Raw genomic sequence first — 20,285 nt, forward strand, 5'->3', positions numbered from 1 at the left:
TTAATTAGTCAGTGACTAATGACCTTATCAATCAATGCCAGTTAAATAAAGAGTAGTATTTTAAAGGGTAAAGCCTTAATAGCCAAACCTATGCTTAAGCTGGTTTTTATACATCACCACCAAGAACACTAGTTCGGTTTCATAAAACGTTGATATTTTTGAGTGACAATTAAAAATTGATCTAACTGATCTCTTAGCAATAGATCCAAATAAAATAAAATTAATATAATATGAACCTTAAGGAGCTCATCTAATTAACAGAGGTTTTGTTAATATCAAATGAAGTTCCATACAGTGTTCTGAAAAAATACCCTTCTCGGCATTTCATGAGGAGGTCCTGGATTTGAATCCCGGTCAGGAATAGGGTCTTTTCATACGCTACCGACTTTCCATCGGGCTAATGAACATAATTTTTGATTCCCACTCTTTCATAACAAAAAAATACATATAAATTGTCATTAGTTTTCTTGTTTTTAAAGTAATTACTTTATTTGAAATCACTAAAGCTTCTTTTCCATATTTAAATTAAGAGGGGCATCCTGAACTAGTACAGACCAACACCCTCCATGTGACAGTTACAGTCGCCACACCACCTCCTCCGTACCTAGCCCTTATGGGCTTTTACTGGGGGTCATTTTTAATACCTCGGTTATGACAGCTTCCAGTCTTAACCTAGGCCAGGATGCCACCAATATGAATGCCAACAGCAACATTCACATCGATGTACTACTAACTAAGAACTCTAATGAACAAAACACATCTCAAGTCTTAAACAAGACTTTTTTGTAACTGACCCCGCATAATCCGAGATGGCCGGTCACACATTCTTAAGACATGACGGATTAGAACCACCTTTGGTAGTATTCTTCAAAAATGAACTTTCCATTTTTATTGTTTCTTAACTGCACAGAAGTTTAGAACTCCTGAAAAAGGACGACAGTTACAAGTTGTACAATTCTGGCATCAGCTATACAACCGGCACTACCAGTTACCGGAGGAATTCCATTTTAGTTCACTTCTTAGAAAACAGACAACTTAGATTATATGAGCGTATGGAAGGAATGAATGATACGAGTATGTCAAAATGAATACTGAAGAAGAGACTGGATGAATAGTGAACAAAGAGAGGCAAAGAATGGATTTAAAAAAAACCTGAATAGAATATGTGGAAAGAGAAGTAAAGAGATAAGAGAAGATAAGGAGATGCCAACGAAGAGGGGAGAGAATAAAATATTCTGCAACTCCAAGGAATGTAATGAGATATTATGACAAAAAAAGGTGAAGAAAAGAGACAAAAAGGTGGCATTAACAGAGGTTGAAAGTATATAAGAAAGATAAGAATAACTAACATAAAAGTTATAATATTGTAATAAAAAGGAATGATAAACAAGTTAACTTAAGACAGAAATCTAATTAACAGTTCAAAACAAAAGCTATAAAATGTAAACTTTTCCTGCATTTAAAAAGTTTTAAATTACAAGTACATTAAAAAAAGAAGGATTTGTTGCTAATAAAGCTAAACTTTTTAGAAACTTTGTTTAGAAATAGCGAAAACTATCTATTTATTAATTAACAAATTTAACACATTGTGACAAGACTGACATAAAGCTCACACAAGTGTTAGAATGGAAATAACTGTTTTCAGTTGTTAACATCAATTTGATTAATGACTATAATAATAAAATGAATTTCCTTTAAATCAGTCGCACTAATTTTCAATAGATTACTGCTGAAATATTAATTTACCTTAAACCAATAAAACGATTGATCGCTACTAAATAAAAACAATTCACTGGAAGGGGTTATTCACAAAATAATTTTTTTAACAAAAAGGAGGTTTCCGATATGTAGTTAAAATTGATCACTGGGAGATGGGGCAGTATCAATTAACAGGATATCCTTTGTCTATTTTGGTTTAGGGTACAATGAAATTTTCTTGTTTTTTAACAAAAGCTTTTCTAGGGTTAGGTGAATGAGACTCAGTAAAATTCCCGAGATGCTCTACATAAAGTAGAGCATCTCATAGATAACAAATAACAAATAAGAAATAATAAAAATAACAATAGATAATAATAATAATAATAAATAAATAACAATAAAAAATAATAATAAATAACAATAGATAACACAAATAACAGATATAAATGGATAAAAAAAATAGAAAATTAAATTTCATCTATGACTGTTATTCAACAGTCTATTAACTTCAACAATAGCATAGTAGTTCGTATAACAATACTGTTGTCATGTCATGTCAGGTCTGCAAACTGGTAATTTGTAATGTTTTTTTTTAAGATTTTAATTTACATTTTCAGTGACAAAGAGCAATGACCCCTAGATCAAAGATTGTAATTGATGATTATTCTATTGAGTAAGTCAAGTGTTTTAACTTTCTTGGATGTAACAAATCTTATCACGGTAAGGTTAAAATAAACAGTAAGACCGAACGAGTCAACAGAACGAGTAGCGCAGTGAAACATGCTTAAAAATAAAATAAGATGAGAAATCCTACTGAAATTTATCAGGTAATGTCAGTTCCAGGTTGTTTATTGTCCAAGACATGGACAATAAGATCAGCTCACAGGCAAACACTGTAAAACACAGAGATGAGGTTCTTGAAAGCGGTTGTAGAATATCCAAAGTTGAACAGAAGGTGTAATGAGTATACAAGCAAGTACTGAACATTTTTAATTTAAATGCTAAAATTAATGATTATAAATAACAACAGCTCTATACATAAGAAGAATGGATGCAGACTGAATTCTAAAAATTATTAAGGAATATGAACCAAGAGGGAAGATAGGTTTCGGGTGATTGAAGAAGAGATGAAGGAATTGGTTTTAGATGAGAGATCAATGGATGACATAAATATCCAACAAGGCATATACTTAAATAAAAGAATTATAATTTAAAATTATTTACTCTGATGAACCTTTTTCCAAAAAAACTTCAGTTTATTTTAAAATATCACACATAAGTACCAGCAATAAAAGGCCAGTTGCTATTTTTTTTTTTAATAATAAGTTTTTAATAATAAAAGTTGATATTTTTTTTTGTTTTTCGTAGACTTCATTTCATCTATTTTCTCAAAATTAAGTTCTCTACACGTTTTCTTAAAATTTACGCATTTTTCAGTCGTTTAACAAAATTAATGTACTTCAAACCTAAAAAAACGTGTTTTTCGTCACTGAATTTTTCTGTTTTACGGTGGTTATCGTAAAATCTATGGGAGATACAATATTGGGACCTGCTTTATTCCAGTTTTCAGGTGAAAATCATAAGAACCCGTCAAGTTTACTCCTTTTATGACCCCCTTAAAAATTAAGACGTTTCGGTTAGTCTGTTTTGCTTAGTTTTTACACGATAAGGTTTCGATTTAAGTCGTGAAGAATCTTACGACAAGATGTGTATTTTACACAATCTTTACACAATAATTTACCCTATAGATTTTTTTCGGACCGGCAGATATTCTTTTTTGAATACGGGCTGTGGCCTACGGAGTCCTGACGAAAGGTCGCCTATTTGGTTTTGAGTTTGAAACGGACTCCGTTGTGCGCCGTTTTTTAACCGAATCGTGCACTACTCTTTATCGAGGGATACTGACGTTCGAAAACTTGGCGAAAATATTTTACGTTTCTCTTGAAAGGATCCAACGCTTCCTCGATAGCAGCCCTTTCCTCGATGGAATACTGTATTTTAGGATAAACATGATCGTAAAGAACGAAACTATATCGCACTGTAGCAGGAACAGTTTACAACCGACAAAAATAGACTATTAGTAATAGCAGTGTTAAACGCGACGCTAAAATAACTGCATTTCGAGCTGATTAGATTTGATTTTAAGTCGCTCGCCCGGTATTACAATATTGAAAAAGCTGCTTCAGAAGACCTTGTATTTTTCTCAAAAGTCTGTATAAGTGTATATTTATTTATACATATATTCAAATATTAATCCTTTAGGCCTTTTTTTGAAAAAACGTGCTTAAATCAAAATATGAATTTATATAGCAATATGTGAATTTTTGTTTTGTACCGGTAAATGATTCGTGTGATTTAGTAAATTAAAAATTCTGATGTTTACATTTACGAACGGTAACATTTGTTAAGAAGTAAACGTATGTAATATTTTAATAAAAATTAAAAATTGTAATTATGAAGTAACGGATTCCTTCATTTGCGCGCGCGGGTGTGCGTGCGTGCGAACTCTTGCATTACTGATAAAGACATATACACATATAGTTTTATCCAGCTGTAACATTAGATTTTATTAAATAATAGAAAGCTTCATCAACAACCTCTTGTAAATAAATTTGTACCTTCAAAACTAGATTGTATGTTAGTTAAATCTAGTTTTGAAGGTACAAATTTATTTACTGTAATACATAATTTGTGCTAGATTTTAAAAAATTCAGATTATAATAAAAGCGAAGTGTTTAATAAAAAAAATTAAATATAAATAAAATAAATGTAATAAGTAAATTCTTTAAAGTAATAAATGCTTTAATAGAAAAACAATAGTTCGATAGGCAATGATAAAATAAAACAATCATTTATAAAATTGTATCGTTCATACGCTGTCAGAGGTAATTATTTTTTTGTTTAATTTTATTGAGATGACATCAAGTAAAAACAACTTGTCAGTCTGACTACTGCGAAGACGGTGCGGGGTGAGAGGGGGGATGAAACAAATGCAGCAGGTGGCTAACTTCACTCTGATTGGCTACCCACGTACAGTACTGGTCACGCGATGGTACAACAATTCAAATACAACCGTAAATGTGCGTACGTGTGTGTGTATTTCTGTCGAATAACAAAGTTAATATCCCTATTATATTTCTTATATAGACGTTCGATATAATTAAGTAAAATAAAGATTTGTTGATCATTTTATATCTATTATTACATTTTATTTAAAATAATAATTAATCTCCCTTAATTTTAATAATTTTTTTAAAAATATTACGATTAAATTTATCAGTTTTGTAAAGTAATTTACAAAAAAAAAGATTCTAATATTACATAATAACAGATAAAATTTTTCCAGTTTTATTTACAATTCGACCTCGTAATCTTTATTAATGCTATTCTTCCTAACACGTATTAATACCTAATACATTTTTCTATTTATTTATTTGTACGGGCAATAGACCCACATTCAGTTCGTCACTTACTTTTATTTCAAATTTTAATAAAGCGTATAAAAAAACCAATTCTGACCGAAATTTGAACATAGAACTTTCTGTCTACCTGCAATTCTGGTGTCCGATAAATTTCAAGCATTTTAAAATACGAAATTTAATATTTCAGAAACGACTAAAAGTGAAATACAAAATACCGTAAGAATTTGGTACGAAATTATATACTTATTTAGAGATTACGATTATCAAAATAAGAGTCGCTCTTGGAAAGTAATAAAACATCACAATCACTATCATCACCCCGTCTCTTAATCCTCACTCTGTCCCAGACAGCGCGAAAATTCTCTAACACTCACACACACTCTCTCTCTCTCTCTCTCTGTGCGTGTGCGCGCGTAAATTTTGAGGGGTATAAAGATCATTTAATTTCTTACCGAAGATGCACTATAGTGGATAATAATTTCGTTATCGGATCTAACTTCTCAAGGGCGCTTTCAATTTCCAACCAGCACGATATTTATTTTATTTATTGTTATGTTAAATATTATAAGGAATAAATATAGTCAAATTAAATTTAATTCGAATCTCTGACATATTTTTTTATGTACGTGTATCGATTCTATGAAATTATTTCATAAGTACAAAAATTATACTTCTCACTGTAAAAGGAGAGTAATCCCGTCTAAATTTTTTAAACGTTCAAGTTGATCGTCGCATCGAATTTACAAACTTTAAATAGACTTTAAGTGAAGAAATTATTTTATCATAAATGATGTTTTTAAAAAAATAATTTTATAAAATGTAAACTATACACTTTATATTTTAATTTGTGTAATTAAATATATATGTATACACACATAAGATGATTTAGGAGGAAAGAGAAATAATTTGGGAACCGATTTTAGAGCTTGAAATTAAGAAGAAGGGTTCGTACAAACATACGTCCGAAAACAGTTTGTAATCGAGTTACGACTAGCAAATTCTTTAAGAAGAATTAGGAAGAAGCCGTTTCCCGTTAAATACTTTACTTAGCTAACATATGTTGTCGCGTAACAAGGTACTAACCTACTGAAACGGAAATGATGTTCAGTCGTACAAATGTACCGTACCGAGCATCATTACTATCAGAGAACGCAATTCTTATTAGTACCTCCTATACCAGAGACCGTTTATATTTATCACAATCACAAGAAAGAATGCGACAAATTAATGGATTCTTTTTTCAGGAAACTATATATTATACACAGACTCCAGTCCGTGTGGAATATAGTAATTAAGTCTATATCAGATAGTTTTCTACCGATATTATTTATTGTTTCTTAAAAGCACTTTTACAAAATTAATAACAAAAGTTATCGTAATCATTTTTTTTAATAAAATGATCAACAGTTTTGTAAAAAAAAATCGAACTAGCTAGTTACAAATTAAAACATTTTAAGTTTATTGCTTGAAAAATGGGTATTATTTTTACGAGTAAATCCAGTATAAACTTTTCTTTATACGTTTGTTAATGATTTTTTCTTTATAAATTAAAAAATTATAGTTTTTATGAATGAAAAAAAGTCAAGGAAAAGGGGAAAAAGAGGTGTGACACTGCAAAATAAATTATGAAGCGCGCCAACTAAAATGTATTGCCTACACTGTACTGTTTCTCCTCTCATAATAACAACCGACAGTATAACATTAATGTTTTACAGATTTGAAAACTTTTAATTTTACAAAATAATAATTGAAACCAAATTTTCGCTTAAACCTATGTATACAAAGTTAACAAAGGAACGTAACCAACGTTAAACTGTAATGTTAAGGTTTTCAGTTATTTCGTTTTACCTAATATTCAATTTACGGATATAATTTACACTCACGCATATTTTATTTTAATTTAAAAAAAAAACTAGAGAGCGCCCGTTCATCTTTTTTACTAAATATTGCTATTTTCTTTTAATATAAAAAAACGTAATAGCGTAAATAAAAATAAAAATGTTACGTCACCACTTTAGTGTCACATAAAGTAGCATGCTTGCCTGCTACACCAATGGTGTCGGGTTCGATTCCCTGTCAGGATCTGAACACAATTTTACAATAACTTAGACCATACGTATTTAGTAACTTATCACAGAGAAAAAAAAACAGGATCATTAATTTTAATATAGATAAGAAATATTAATTAGTACATAAGGGGGTTATGATATAAAAGGATTATTTCTAAATTTATCTCAGCAAGCCGACTACCGTATTTCACAGTAGAGCCCAGCCCGTCTATAATACAAAAAAGCGCGCGAACACAAACGTGCAAGCACACATTTAGTATGGATTTATCTCAAAAATTATACTTAGATATTACAAAGTAACTTATAATTTTTCGCGTCTCACTGCATTTTTGTAATCGATTTGTCACCTCGGTAACGCAATAGTGAAACTGACTATACTGAAAGTCACAGGTAATTAATACTTCAGCACGTATCAACTAATCACCTCGCCAGTCGCCGAGGTGGAGTAGTAATGTCTTCCCTTTTTATCCGAAAGGTCCCGGGTTCATATCCCTGTCAGACTTTAAATTTTAATTCGCTTTAGAATTGAAATACCGTACTTCTACACACAACCACCAACCTAATATTATGGTGAATATTTAATAACAATAAATTATTGAATTAAAATAGTATTATCGTTTTCGCGAGCAGAAAGAGTCAGGTTTTTGTACTTGTCGAGTTAAAGCCTCATATAATTTCCAGTTCGTTTCGTTATAATTTCTTAAACGTCCTTTATTCAAAAAAAATTTGGAATTTTTTTTAAAGAAGATTAAATTTTTGTATTAAATTTATATTTAATTTTTAGGGTTCGGTTACAGCTCGGGAATCATTCCATATATGTAATACTTGTAGGGAGTTTTATGCGTTAAAAAAAAAAAATTAAATTGAAGATTCGATTATAGAGTTGTTATCAATTGCACGCATAATCGTTATAAAAAAAATTTAAACTCAATTTGATTACCACAGAGTTCAATTTTTCTGATGTAAGTTTTTTTAAAAATAAGTTCGTAAAAAGATTAAAAACGAAAGAAAAAGAATTTAAATAATGAAAATCTGGAGGTTCGATTCTCAATTTAAAAAAAAAAAGACTGACAAATTGAAAGTCGCGATTTCGATTCTTCGTTTCCGCACAAAATCACATACTTAACGTTAAAATAAATATTACATAACGTTAAAGAATAGACTTGATCTTCCCCCAAAACAGAGTTTTACTTTATTTAACACAGTTTCATTCAAAAATACTGTTTATTAACGATAAAAAAACAATATTTAAAAAATCGAGAGATATGCTAAATGGTCTCGGGTTCAATTCCCGGTTTGGATAGTAAGTAGTTCAATTCGTAATGTATATCCGAGTATCAATATTAAAAAAAATCTAAGTTGAAGATCCTAGGTCGACTCTCACAACATAATCCTTTTCAAAACAAAATCGCATTTATAATATTTATAAAATATTTCGCCTAGAATCAATTTAGTCTCCATACAGTTAAATTTATTTATTTAGAGCTAATTAAAAAAAAAACGAAAAAGGATATTGAAGAACTAAGTTTCGATATTATTGACTTACATCCGTGCTGCTTATACGTGTATTTAAAATACAAAATAAATAAATAAAAATGCCGGGTGGTGTGAGAAAAAAAAATGAACCGAAAGACTCTATTTTAGTCAGTATTATAAATTCGTTAATTATTATACTGTTAAAATTGCTTTATGCAGTTTAACCTTCAACACAGCTGTTGTGAAGGGTGGGGGTACCACTCGTAGCAACGGGATTGTAGACAGCCGTCGCCGAGCAGTTCCGCAGATGATGCAGTATGATTTATATAAGTTATGTTACACTAAATAACCAGCTTTTTTTTATTAATTTATTTTACTCGTATTGACAACATACAAAGTATGTACAATTTTTTTCATTTCCACAGCGCCAACCGTTATGTATTGCATCACAGGATGAGATGAGATGGCAATTTTGTAGCGGAGGAAAATGCCATGCCTCATCGGAATTCGAACCCGGGACCTCCGGATAAAAGGCCCCGCAATTAGTCGAAAAATGTTTGAGATATGGAGGTTCGAATAATCGACGTTTTAATAAACATTAATCTCAGATTATATTTAATTTGAATCACAATTTTGTAACAAGAAAATCTCTCTGATAATTCGAGTACTTAAAACAAGCAATAATTTATGTACATTTTACGGATAAATAAAATATGTAAGTTCGGTTAACTGAGGTCGGATGTATAAGATCAGTGATTATTTGACTAACTAAAATAATAATAATAATTTTACTAACAAAATTAAAATAAACAAAAAAGTTATCAAGTATGATTTTTAAGTTTTTAACACTAATACATAAACGATAAATATCAATATTGTCAAATAGAGAATTTAACACGATTTTAATTTTTTTTTTGTAAATAATGGTAAAATAATAATGATTCGTTATTAAATTAAAAAAAAAAATTAATAATAAAAATTTTATTAAAAATAATTTTTTGTATTCATCTTGCTTACTAGTTTAGGTTGGAAGGTTTATTCTATGTAAATGTCAAATACGCAACGCTGTGATTTACCTATTGCCGAAACTTGACTGCCAAAGGGCCAGGGGGGAAGGAAAAGTCAGGTTAATTGGCAACACCTGTTGTAGTCACAATGTTAGAGCTGCGTTTATATATTCCACTCCGTATTAAGAATAATAGTATTAGAAAAGAAGAGAAGTAAGAGAGAGAGAGAGAGAGACCCTCTGTCTCGCTTCCTCTCCATCGATGATCTCCCTACCAACCCCTCTCTCAATTTCTCTCCATCCTCCTCGCTCTCTCACACTACCCGCTCTGTCTCTCACTCGACCCCTCTCTCTCCCAGTCACTCTCTCACTCTCCCCCCCCGTCAATCTCTCTCGCTGTATGCGGTGGGCTACTTAAACATGTTTGTATTTTTTTCAATTTTCTCACTCAAAGTGCATTTTTACAAAAACTTTGTAATAAAAAAATTGACCGTTAAGTTTTTCGACGCTTTTTAAATTTATTAATGCCTTTCCGTTCGTGAAAAAGCTTTAAAAAATTTCTCGTCGGAATTATAACAAAAAAACGGTAACTGTAAATGAAAAATTTACGTAAAATTTAACCTCTGATCCAAAGATTTTTCCCGACGAGAAGAAAAGTTACAACGTCGTTTGTAGTAATAAAAAATTACGCGTATAGAATTTTATTTCGAAAATACGAGTACATCGTTAAATTATGTTACTTCATAAATTGTTAGCTTAAAAAATATAAAGTAAACACGGGAAATGTTAAATATAAAAATTTGTAATGACTGTTTGTTGTATATATGTCGTACACTTTTTACGAATAATTTCTGCTTTAAATACTATGTACGCATAATTATTAAGATATATGACAATTACTCGGTGTCGAACTCAGAACCTCACATAAATTATAAATATCGGTCGCCTTCTACAAACTCGCTACCGATGTTTTTTTTCTTTTCTTACGATTAATTATTGTTAAATATATATGTTAAATAAAAAATACGCCGATAGATTTCTAAAAATATTTTTACGAATTTATTAAAATGATTATTTGTAGCTTTCTTTCCTATCAAAAATTATTTTTTTCAAATTTTTGTGTTATTCCCGAGAATACATTCATTTATGAATATTTAACGACATTAACTGAGATCGGTAAAGAAACGGTAAGCTATTTTGGGTGTCGAACCCAGGAGCTATCTAATATATCACTCACGAAATACCCTTTGCTTATATCAGTTTAGTTAAATATATACACCGTTAATGGCCAAATAACCTAAAATACAACAATATAACTTGTTTCTCTTTATTTATTTATTATTATTAAATTTATTAATTTATTTTGTAAAAATCAATCGGCGTTAACTGGAATCTAACATTTTTAATCTAATAAATAATTTGAATAATACATACACAGAATAAAACAACTGCCAATTATTGTCTAAAAAATGTAATAATATTAACAAAATAAATAAAACTCACCTTAAATCAGTAATAAGGAATATCTCAATAAAAAGATGAAATTTGGATGACGTTACAACTTAGGTTAAGAAACAATGTTAACTGGAGGCAATTGCACTACGTATTCAGTCGCCTATCTACCGATAATTCCCGCCAATAACTAACTACAAGACAAAACATCTCGGTGAATTTCGTTAGTTTACACTCATGATGCGCTTCTCCATCATCCCCACCCGCCCAAGCCAACGGAATCAACCGTCATCGATAGACACATCGAAAGACACAACCACTTGTTTTAAACAACAACATTTATAATTAGATGAAATATTAAAGAGAATAAATTTTCACTTAAAAATTAAAAATGGACATATACAACACAGCCAACCGTACACAAAGGGGTTATAACGAGATTTTTACTTATTATTTAATTGCATGTAATAATCATTTTATATACGTAATCAAGTTCAATATATAATACAATACAATTTTGTTATTAAGTGTTATTATATTTTTTAAATATCAAATCAGGAATTAAAAAAAAAACAGTATTAATCTTTTTTAGATGTAACATGACTTCCGTGTGCTATTAGAGGTATATTAACTTTACCTGCTAGACTAAAAGTTCCAGATTCGATACCCGGTTACATCTAGAAAATAGGACCTCAGAAATGGTCGGCCTGAGACTGTACAAGACTACACTTCATTTACACTCGTACATATCATCCTCTGAAGTATTATCTAAACGGTAATTACCGGAGGCTAAACAGAAAAAAAAGAAAAAGGTTAACCCGATTAAAAAAAACTGTAGGTACTGGGTTCGGCTCTTTGAATTAACGTTTTTTTTTTTGGTTTTTTTTTAATATTTCTTTCTTAATTTGCACATAAAAATAATTCTTAACCCGACAAGAAATTCAAAAACAAATAACTTTATTTCCTGCCACTGGGTAAAGGGATATATAAAAGCGATAAGACTCTGTTAACCTTGAACGTACGTGATTGGAGTGAGGAACGGTTACATAATTATGTACAGCAACAAAACGCTGGTAGGGCAGCAAGGAACTTTTATCTTCATCACGCACTATATAAACAAATATTCATAATCTATTTTATCTTAAATAATTTATTAATATCAATTGACAACATTAATATCCAGTTATTTTTTCTCTTTAATTATGAAATAAGGATGGCAGTTAACGGTTTGGAAAGAAACATAGTTATTATTACTTTTTTAACCTTCGGGATCACAGTTAGGTATTACTTTCAGAGGATAGGATGAATGATTTGTAGCGTGTGTGAAAATGCCATGCCTGACCGGGATTCGAACCCGGGATCTCCGGATGAAAGGCCGAGACGCTACCACTCGCGTCACGGAGGCCGGTTATAGTTAATATACTTGATTACTTTTTTTTATAATCGTAATTTATTTTTCTCGGAAAACCACAAAAAAAATTCATTTATAATAATGTAATTCTAAAAGAAAATAAATGTTTAAAGCATCTTTTTTTTTTAATTATTGATTACAGTTAAAAAATACGTTTATAATAAATTATATTGAAAGTAGTTTAAAAGTGATATAATATAAAAAACCTTTCGGCACGCCGGAAGGCGAAGGTAGATTTCACCGGTGCTAAGTAGGGGATAAAAAAGATTTCCACCAGATTAAAGTTAAGAAAAACTTCATATTTACTCGAAACAAAAATAATTGCACGTGAAAAAAGTTTCACATGTTTAGCGTACGACAATTTTAGCCCATCTTACAATTCCGGCAATATTTTGGTCGTCCCTTGCCGTAAGGGTTGGTCATATCAAATATTGTTTCGAACAAAAGTTTTAGGTAATGTTTAGAGGATTAACGATCACTTGAAACCGATTCGATATTGTGCCTATTAAGAGAGGTATGATTTTTTTGTCTTCAAAACCCCATTTTTTCCAACCCCTGGGCCAGTAGTTGGTGATATCAAAAAACTTTACTTACATATATGTTAGGCCCTTATCCAAAGAATAGTAGGAACTTGAACAGAAGTTCAATATTTTACTTAATAAGAAAGTTATAGCGATGATTTGTTTTCTAAAAAAAAGCCACCCCATTTTCACTCCCATAGTCCGATTTTTCCCATTAACGAACTCGATCGAGATTTTGGGTAGTTATATTTTATGTATCAATTTGAAAGTGATTGGCGCAAAATTACGGCAGTTATCGTGTCCATAATATAAAATAAGTGAAATATATATATACTTATGATATATCGTTGAAAAGCCCTCAGTGAGTGCTTATTACTCCAATTTTTTTGGATTTTGAGCACTTTTTGTTCAGTCGATTGCAATCAAAAGGGGAGGTGTACAACTAGATGTTACAACAGTCCTAAATCCAAAATTTCAACAATCTAAGGCTAGTCGTTTTTGAGTTATGCGAGATAAATACGTACAGACGTCACGCCAAAACTAGTAAAAATGGATTCAGGGATGGCCAAAACGGATATTTCCATTGAAATCTGAAAACCGAAATTTTTTGTGATCATAATCTACTTTCTTTACTTCGTACAAGGAATTAAAAACTATTAACTCGAAAATTAAAACTAATGAATGCAGTAATCTGTATTATTAATATAAGAAAGTAATAATAAATAAAAAAGTAACATTAGTAAAATAAAAAGATGGCTATGAACAAAATTTACTTCCTGTGATAACTTTGTACGTAGTGATGATTGTGTGAGGGAGTGTACACGTGAAAGCAATATTTCTGGAATGTTCCGACTCTCGTCCATCCATCCGATTCGCGCCATAATTTGTCAACAAAAAAGTACTGCATGTGTCAAAATGTGATACGTTGATGAGACATTATATTTGTTTATAATATTATTATTACCTGTTCCATTATATAAAGCAATGTAGATAGAATAAACCAAACTTATATATATATATATATATATATATATTATCTAATCTTTTCTTTCTGATAATTTGTTAAATTAATATTACTGTTATTAACGATTAAAGTTGTCAAATACACCAAATAATATTTCTTTACGCCATCTGTAGCGTCGTTATTGAAGCCGTATCAAATTTTGTTTACTTATTCAGTATATTTAGGAATATTTTAAATGAATCTAAACGACCATTCAGAAAATAATTCAAAAACGACCATTCAGAAAATAATTCAACATGTAAACCGGGTAAGTTCTTTTAATAATAATATTTTATATTAAGAAAAGTAGTACGTAGTATTTATGTAATATTCAGTATTATATATATAATTACAACCGCGCACGTAAACATAAAAGCACATTCGCGTGCGCGCTTCTGTTAATTTTTTTTTTGTCAAAAATTACAATTTTTTATTTTAATTTAAAGCAGAAATTTAAAAAATCGAATAGTGAAATTAACAAGACATGTAATGTCACCCGTCCAAGTCACTGAAAGCGTGCTTGCTTGCTACATCTTACACCAAAAGGTCTTGTGTTTTTGTGTTCAGATTAGTATCTGAAATCTTTTCCACGACGAGACTATAACGTCTTCAATAACTATTCATCTTAAAAGAAAAATAACTGAACCATAAATTATTATAGATTATAAAAAATATTACCGGTGATATGTAACGGGGTAATGATATGATTACACAATTTCTAAATTTATCAACTTAGCTGATTATTACGTATACTATTACGTATATTGCAAATCTACAATACAAATGCGCGCGCACACCCCACACACCGAAAGAGAGAAAGATATCTATTTTTTATTAATACTAACATAAAGTAATGTGTGAAGTTTAATCTGTGTTTGTTTAGACATTTATATACTTCGTTCTTATATATTTACTAGCTGCAGGGCTAAACGATTTAATTTCCGGATAAACAAGATCCGGTCGATCAACAGCGTATCCGATGCGTTAAACAGTTGGCGCTCGATTTGCTGATACATACGCCGTTTGAATCGTGAAAATCGGACGAGCGGTTGCCGAGATATTACGGTGGTAATATCTCGGCAAAATGAATATTAAATATGTAATTTAACATTACATATTATAATTACATTAATTAAAAATTTAACATACAATAAATGGAATACTCGAGCGAATACAAAGTTGTTAGTTACAGTGTTAGATAACTTATTTTTTAACCAACATAGAATGGAGGACCGAGTTCTATTAAAATGTACAAAAAAAAAAATTCGTGCAAAAATTGTTGCAAACTTCAGGCTTTATTTTTGTCTTAATGTATATAGTTTAAGCTTCAGAATTTTCTTTTTTTTTTATTAAACGACAAAACCTAATGAGAAAATAATAAAAAACATGAAATAATTGTTGACATTGATCTCAAATACACACGCATGCACACACACACACACACTCACACACACACACACCATGGCGGGTAGTAGCGCCTTTCTCTGCAATCCCGAAAAGTTTTGAATTCAAATTAAAATATATATGTGTGTGTGTGTGTGTGTGCGCGCGCAATCGTTTTGACTATTGTGGAAAACGAGCGTTCATTAGTACATGTTACCGGAAGAGTCGCTAAAACTTGTAAGAGAAAATTGATATTCGGCAAATATTATTTATTGCAACGATCAAATATTTAAATAATTTCTAGATCGTATTTTAAATTTAATAACTTCATCTCCTCGCATCAAATAAGATACTCCGCTTGGAGGAAAGATTCAGAACATTTATTATCATAATACATCGCTAAGATTTTTAGTTCATCCCCTTTTCCAGTACTAGCTGATTCTAGCAAAAGAACTTGAAAACTTTATGAAGATTCTTGGAATGCCCTTTAACTGTCTTTAACGCATGCGTTTGGATTGCGATAAGCAAGTGTTGCATTTCTGGCTTGCGGGAAATCCCCCAAGAAAGGGGTCAAACCATTTTTTTGTGGGGAGGGGGTCGGAGGGACCGCCTCCGACTAGGTTATATATTATATCAACCTAACCTTTTGTTCCTCCTCTATGAATCATGAGACCTTGCCGTTGGTGAGGGGGCTTGAGTGCTCAGGGATACAGAGTAGCTGGACCGAAGGTGCAACCATATCGGAGAGGTATCTGTTGAGAGCCAGACTAAGGAATGATTCCTGAAAGAGGGCAGCAGCTCTTTCAGTAGTTGTTAGGGGCGTGAGTCAGGACGACTTAAACGGCCGTATCAACATCACTCAGTCCTCTGAGTACTGCGCAGCTGAAAGCAATGTAAAATTACAGCTGCTTTTTTTCCAAGAAAATGTGGCTCTCTGCATTTTCACATAGCAATAATGGAGGCGCCTTCCTTGGTAAAATATTCCGGAGGTAAAATAGTCCCCCGTTCGGATCTCCGGGTGGGGACTACTAAGGAAGGGGTCACCAGAAAATTAAAAAATAACATTCTACGAGTCGGAGCGTGGAATGTTAGAAGCTTAAAAAAGGTTGGTAGGCTAGAAAATTTAAAAAGGGAAATGGGTAGGACAAATGTGGATATAGTAGGAATTAGTGAGGTTCAGTGGGAAGAGGAAGGCGACTTTTGGTCAGGTGATTTTAGAGTAATTAACTCAGCGTCAAATAATGGACAGGTAGGAGTAGGTTTCGTGATGAACAAGAAGATAGGGAGGAGAGTGGAGTATTTCAAAACGCATAGCGATAGAATCATTGTAATAAGGATAAAATCAAAACCTAAACCGACAACGATTGTTAACGTCTATATGCCTACAAGCGCCCATGATGATGATGAGGTAGAGTGTGTATACGAAGAGATTGATGAAGCAATTAAACACGTAAAAGGAGATGAAAATTTAATAATAGTTAGAGATTGGAATGCAAGCACTGGAGAAGGCAAGGAAGGAAATATAGTGGGTGAATACGGGCTGGGGAAAAGGAATGAAAGAGGGGACCGACTTATAGAGTTTTGCACGAAGTATAATTTAGTAATTGCCAACACCCAATTTAAAAATCATAATAGAAGAATATACACTTGGAAAAAGCCAGGCGATACTGCAAGGTATCAGATAGATTATATCATGGTTAAGCAAAGATTTAGAAATCAACTCGTTGACTGCAAAACTTACCCTGGAGCAGACATTGATAGCGACCATAATTTGGTGATAATGAAATGTAGATTGGGGTTTAAAAACCTGAAGAAAAGGTGTCAGGTGAATCGGTGGAATTTAGAGAAGCTTGAGGAAGAGGAGGTGGTAAAGGAGATTTTTGAGGAGGACATCGCAAGAGGTCTGAGTAAAAAAGATAAGGTAGAAAATGTAGAAGAAGAATGGGAGAGTGTTAAAAAGGAAATTCTTAAATCAGCAGAAGCAAACTTAGGCGGAATAAAGCGAACTGGTAGAAAACCTTGGGTTTCAGACGATATATTGCAGCTGATGGATGAACGTAGAAAATATAAGAATGCTAGTGATGAAGAAAGTAAAAGGAACTATCGGCAATTAAGAAATGCTATAAACAGGAAGTGCAAACTGGTGAAAGAAGAGTGGATTAAAGAAAAGTGTTCAGAAGTGGAAAGAGAAATGAACATTGGTAAAATAGACGGAGCATACAGGAAAGTTAAGGAAAATTTTGGGGTACATAAATTAAAATCTAATAATGTGTTAAACAAAGATGGTACACCAATATATAATACGAAAGGTAAAGTCGATAGATGGGTGGAATATATTGAAGAGTTATACGGAGGAAATGAATTAGAAAATGGTGTTATAGAGGAAGAAGAGGAAGTTGAGGAGGATGAAATGGGAGAAACAATACTGAGATCTGAATTTAAGAGAGCATTAAAAGATTTAAATGGCAGAGGCTCTTTTAAAGATTTTAATTTAAGGCTCCTGGAATAGACGGAATACCTGTAGAATTACTGCGCAGTGCAGGTGAGGAAGCGATTGATAGATTATACAAACTGGTGTGTAATATTTATGAAAATGGGGAATTTCCATCAGACTTCAAAAAAAGTGTTATAGTTATGATACCAAAGAAAGCAGGGGCAGATAAATGTGAAGAATACAGAACAATTACTTTAACTAGTCATGCATCAAAAATCTTAACTAGAATTTTATACAGAAGAATTGAGAGGAGAGTGGAAGAAGTGTTAGGAGAAGACCAATTTGGTTTCAGGAAAAGTATAGGGACAAGGGAAGCAATTTTAGGCCTCAGATTAATAGTAGAAGGAAGATTAAAGAAAAACAAACCAACATACTTGGCGTTTATAGACCTAGAAAAGGCTTTCGATAAGGTAGACTGGAATAAAATGTTCAGCATTTTAAAAAAATTAGGGTTCAAATACAGAGATAGAAGAACAATTGCTAACATGTACAGGAACCAAACAGCAACAATAACAATTGAAGAACACAAGAAAGAAGCCCTAATAAGAAAGGGAGTCCGACAAGGATGTTCCCTATCGCCGTTACTTTTTAATCTTTACATGGAACTAGCAGTTAATGATGTTAAAGAACAATTTAGATTCGGAGTAACAGTACAAGGTGAAAAGATAAAGATGCTACGATTTGCTGATGATATAGTAATTCTAGCCGAGAGTAAAAAGGATTTAGAAGAAACAATGAACGGCATAGATGAAGTCCTACGTAAAAACTATCACATGAAAATAAACAAGAACAAAACAAAGGTAATGAAATGTAGTAGAAATAATAAAGATGGACCACTGAATGTGAAAATAGGAGGAGAAAAGATTATGGAGGTAGAAGAATTTTGTTATTTGGGAAGTAAAATTACTAAAGATGGACGAAGCAGGAGCGATATAAAATGCCGAATAGCACAAGCTAAACGAGCCTTCAGTAAGAAATATAATTTGTTTACATCAAAAATGAATTTAAATGTCAGGAAAAGATTTTTGAAAGTGTATGTTTGGAGTGTTGCTTTATATGGAAGTGAAACTTGGACAATCGGAGTATCTGAGAAGAATAGATTAGAAGCTTTTGAAATGTGGTGCTATAGGAGAATGTTAAAAATCAGACGGGTGGATAAAGTGACAAATGAAGAGGTATTGCGGCAAATAGATGAAGAAACTAGCATTTGGAAAAATATAGTTAAAAGAAGAAACAGACTTATAGGCCACATACTAAGGCATCCTGGAATAGTCGCTTTAATATTGGAAGGACAGGTAGAAGGGAAAAATTGTGTAGGCAGGCCACGTTTGGAGTATGTAAAACAAATTTTTGGGGATGTAGGATGTAGAGGGTATACTGAAATGAAACGACTAGCACTAGATAGGGAATCTTGGAGAGCTGCATCAAACCAGTCAAATGACTGTGTGTGTGAAAATGCCATGCCTTTCTTTTTCCTGTTTAGCCTCCGGTAATTACCGTCCAGATAATACTTCAAAGGATGATATGTATAAGTGCAAATGAAGTGTAGTCTTGTACAGTCTCAGTTCGACCATTCCTGAGATGTGTGGTTAATTGAAACCCAGCCACCAAAGAACACCGGTATCCACGATCTAGTATTCTAATCTGACTTTACTTGGATTTGAACGCTGGAACTCTCGACTTCCAAATCAGTTGATATGGGAAGACGCGTTCACCACAAGATGGGGTGCAAATGCCACACCTTGTATCAACATAACCTAACTGAACATAACTAAGGTAAGCTACCCCTCTTATAACTAATGTTAAATACATATTTTATGAATACCCTCTTATAACTAATGTTAAATACATATTTTATGAATACCCTCTTATAACTAATGTTAAATACATATTTTATGAATGTTATATGAAGAATATGTAAAATGATCGGTATAGTTAATAGATCGCTATATATGTGTTAAATTCTTCAACAATGGAGATTATACGTACGTGTAGGTGATTATACATACAAATATGTGTAATAGTTTGAAAATGCTTTAAACCACTTAAAAACTTGAGCTTGAGACAGAGCATCATTTCCATACGCCCGTTTTAATTTTGAAAAAGTTTCAGCAGCAGTCTCACCGAGTTTAAAACAAAACGTAATTGCACAACGTTGCTCATAATTATAGTATCACTCATTTTTGTAACGCACAAAAACTCATTTCACGAAAAGTTTGTTTACGTCTCATGTGAGAACAATAGTCAAAAATATTAATACCTAATATAAATCAGCTGTTCATGTAACTTTGCAGTGTTGTCACTTTGGCTGCCAAAAAAAACTAGTGTCTACTTTATTTAGAGACCGGTA

At 31.9% G+C, this 20,285-nt stretch overlaps 1 protein-coding gene across 5 annotated transcripts in view; it reads right to left on the bottom strand.

Annotated features, from left to right (window-relative positions):
- Positions 1–20,285, bottom strand: part of LOC142329306 (exonuclease mut-7 homolog) — a 65,927-nt gene that overhangs the window by 42,934 nt on the left and 2,708 nt on the right. For 3 of the 5 annotated variants that reach the window (XM_075373779.1, XM_075373778.1, XM_075373774.1), the window contains exon 1: positions 11,175–11,323. The exons of 1 other annotated variant lie outside the window; for it this stretch is intronic. The gene's annotated coding sequence lies outside the window, so the exon portion shown is untranslated. Of the gene's footprint in view, positions 1–11,174; positions 11,324–19,924; positions 20,183–20,285 lie in introns of those variants that run through there. One more of the 5 variants, XM_075373775.1, reaches the window with a different exon arrangement.

Source organism: Lycorma delicatula, chromosome 8, assembly GCF_047948215.1.
Source record: "Lycorma delicatula isolate Av1 chromosome 8, ASM4794821v1, whole genome shotgun sequence".
In the NCBI taxonomy this organism is placed as follows: domain Eukaryota; kingdom Metazoa; phylum Arthropoda; class Insecta; order Hemiptera; family Fulgoridae; genus Lycorma; species Lycorma delicatula.